The sequence below is a fragment of the Peromyscus leucopus genome, chromosome X (assembly GCF_004664715.2).
Source record: "Peromyscus leucopus breed LL Stock chromosome X, UCI_PerLeu_2.1, whole genome shotgun sequence".
Lineage (NCBI taxonomy): Eukaryota > Metazoa > Chordata > Mammalia > Rodentia > Cricetidae > Peromyscus > Peromyscus leucopus.
In genome coordinates, this window is record NC_051083.1 from 68,417,123 (window position 1) to 68,420,890 (window position 3,768).

The following is a 3,768-nucleotide window of genomic DNA, read 5'->3' on the forward strand; positions in this document are numbered from 1 at the left end:
CTCCTAATATCAGGGGAGTTAACATCCCCTTCAGGTCTCCATGGGTGTCACAGATTATGCATAGATCAGACAAAACACCCAAACACATCATATGAAATAAAAATTAATGTCATCTGCAAATAGGGATAGCTTAACTTCATTTCAGTTTTTTGGTTTTAATAGTTTATTATCATTATTATTTTAAAAATGTGAATCCATTAAACCATGAAGAAATAAGTCTGCACAAACAAAGCATACTTTAAAAATGTAGAAGGAGATAGATAGTCTGAGATCTGGATTGTTCAGGCACATCTTTATTATGCTATGGCAGTCAAGCAACCCTTCACTTCAGCTGGGGTGAGTCTTTTAAAAGTCAGTTTCAGTGCATATCTCAACTTCTATGTTATCATCTGTCATTTGTCCTTCAAAGCTTTCCTTTAAGGTTAGGATGCCTGTATGAATGGCATCTTCCAGTTCTAGGCCTTCATTATATCTCGTCTCAAGGAAAGTTTTTCTGTTCCCACAGTTCTTCCCCATTGCTTTGACCTTCCAGGCAAAGTAAGATCAAGGTGGATCTGTATGAAATAAATATGGTTGTCCCTCATTCTACCCACAAGTAAGTAAAGAAATAACAAACGGATGACAGAGGCTGCTCTCTGTACCAGCTGGCCCATGGAAATGTGTTCTTGATAAACCAGATAGTATTGCTGAGCAAGTTTCTGAGCTCTGTACAGCACTCTGTAATCTGGGCGATGCCACTATACACCAAATCAATATGTTTGGTAATTGGATCCTCTTTGTGTACACTCCTTTTGTCATACAGGATGGATTTCTGTTTTTTTCTCAGTTGCTAATTCTATACCATTTGCGGCTTTAACTCCCACTTAAAGGGCCCCTCCAGCAACAGCAGCCAAAGCATATTCAATGTGGACATGTTTACCAGATGGGCTGAATGAAGTCAGTGAGAAGTGGTAACTGCTCTCTGCCATCTTTACCCAGAACATCCTCATTTCAGTTTTTAATTCCCTTAAGCTTTTCTTTTGTCTTATTGCTCCAGGTAAGACTTCAAGTACTACAATTAGTAAGAATTGAAAGAGTGAACAATTCTTGACATATTTTAGAGGAAATGGTCTGACCTGTTAGTATAATATTGACTATAGGTTTGTGGCATATAGCACAGATTTTGCAACTTCTATTATGAAGGCATGCTAAATTTTGTCAAATGACTTTTCTGCATCTATCTAGATGTTCATGTGATTTCTGCTTTCAAGTTCATTAATATGGTGTTACACTTATTAACTGACATGTGTCGAGCCAAATCTGAATCCCCAATATGAAGCAAACTTGGCCATGATTTATGACATTATTATTTATTTATTTTTTAAAAAATTATTCTTTGAGAATTTCATATATGCATACAATGAAATATGAATCTATCAACCCCATTTACTTGTTCCAACTTCACAACATGTCTCCTTCCCAAATTCATTCCCCTTCTTCCCCTTCTCCTTTTCTCCACACCCTTGCCCTTCTGTTCTTTATAACTAAGTCAAATTAGTACTGCCCATATGTGTATGTCTATGTGGTCATCTACACCCCCAAAGAAGAGTGATTCTCTGTTCCCAAACAGGTAGCTGTCAACTGCCAGTAGCCCTTCAGTTAGGGGTGAGGCCTTAGAAAACTCCTCCACTGAACTAGAATTTGAATGGCTTGGTCTTGTGCAGCAGATTTTCTTAATGTGATTTTGAATTCCATTTGCACATATTTTATTTGGGACTTTCTCATCTGTTCATTAGGAAGCTTGGTCTGTAGTTTTTAAAACTTAAAAAAAGATTATGTATATGAGTACTTGCCTGCATATATAGATATGCACCACTTACACTTCTGGTCCCATGGAAGAGAGAAGAGGCAGTCAGATACCTTAGAACTGAAATTGAAGATAGTTGATAAGTATTAACAAAGTATTTTCTGATGATCTCTGGATTTCATTGCAATTTGTTGTCACAACTCCTTTTCATCTCCAATTTTATTTATTGACTTCCTTTCTGTTCTTTTGGGTAAGTTTTACTAGGGGTTGGTCTATCTTGTTAATTTTTTGAAAGAATCAACTCTGGTTATTTGGATTACTTTCTCTCCATTTATTTTCTTTCCTAATCTTTTTTATTTCCTGCCACCTCCTGAATTTGGAGCTGAGTTCTTGCTTTCCTAGAGATTTTCAAAATGTGTGTTTATGATGTGTGTATGTGTGTGTGTGTGTGTTGGCACACACAATTCACATTTGCATAAGGAAGTCAGAGCACAATTTTTGAAAGTCCGTTGTTTCCTTTTATTATGGGTTTTAGGGTTCAAACTCAGATTGTCAGGCCTCTGTATCAAGCACCTGTACATGCAGAGCCAGCTTTCTGACCCCTTTCTAGAGTGATCTCTCAATTTTTTTTAAATGTGAGCACTTACAAAGTGTGCCAGATACTCTTGAAGGTTGTATTCTCAGTTTCATTAAACTCCAGGGTTTTACAAACTTTCTCCAATTTCTTCATTTCTTTCAAAAGTGTATTATGCATTTTATAAGTATTTATGGCATATTTTTTTTTAGTTTAGTCTGGCTTTTGATTTCTTGTGTTATTCTACTGTGGTCCTATAGGATGTAGAAAGTTACTGTGAATTTTTTCCACATTTATTAAGGTTTGCTTTGTAGCCTATAATATAGCCAGTTTAATAAAATTTTCCATGTTCTAAGAAGACTGTGTACTTCCCATCTGTTGAATGGACTGTTCTCTAGGTACCTGATGGGATCAAGTGACCCATTGAATTATTTAGTGCTGAGGTTTCATTGTTGATTTGTGATTTGGAGAGCCTACCTGTATATGCAATTAAGGTTTTGATGTAGCCTATTATTACTGTCATGACATGTTTTGTCTTTGCACGTTTTATTGATTGTTTTATGAAATTTGGTAGGGTTACCAAGTTTTGGTGCATAAATAATTAAGATACTATGTTTTCTTGATGAATTATTATGTTTATCAAATTGTAGTGGTTCTCTATCTCTTCTGATTAGTCTTGGCTTGATGTCTAATGTCTACTTTATCAGATTACAAGAATCACTATACCAGCTTCCTTTTGTATAACAGTCTGTGTATAAAGCAGTTCTGGTCTGTGAAGAATTGTTTTAACCTCTACATGTCTTGAAATATATTTTAATCTATTTAAATATATAATTTTGATGGGTATAACAATCTTGGACAACAATTATTTACTTTCAAGTATAGCACTTTATATTTACTAGCTTTTTTCATACAATTTTAACTTTATTGTACTGAATTTTTATTTCACTGTAAACATCTCCTTCAAATAAAGTACATATTTCTAAATAGTTTTATTTATTCTTTACAAGTTTCATACACTATATTTTGAGAATATTGTTTCTCCTCCCTCAGAACCTCCCAAATCCTCTACCTCCCTACCCCCTAACTTCATGTTATTTCCCTTTCTTAAAGCCAAAACAAAACTAAACTAAAACAATAACAAAAAAACCTATACACATACACACACACACACACACACACACACACACACACACACACACACACCATCAACAACACCACCAAACCCTTCCAAGTCAGCTTTGTGTTAACCAACTACTCCTGAGGATGACGAGGCTTGTCTTGGGGTATGGTTGATATACCCAGCATCTCTCCATTGGATAAAAACAAAATAAAACTGATTCTCCCTCTTCTAGCAGGTATAAATTGCAAATAGCTTCTTCACTGGGGTGGGACTTATGCCCACTTT

The 3,768-nt window shown here is 35.5% G+C and overlaps 1 pseudogene; it reads right to left on the reverse strand.

Moving 5' to 3' along the window:
- Positions 1-296: 296 nt before the first annotated feature.
- LOC114682169 lies at positions 297-968 on the reverse strand (annotated as a pseudogene).
- Between the last annotated feature and the right edge of the window lie 2,800 nt (positions 969-3,768).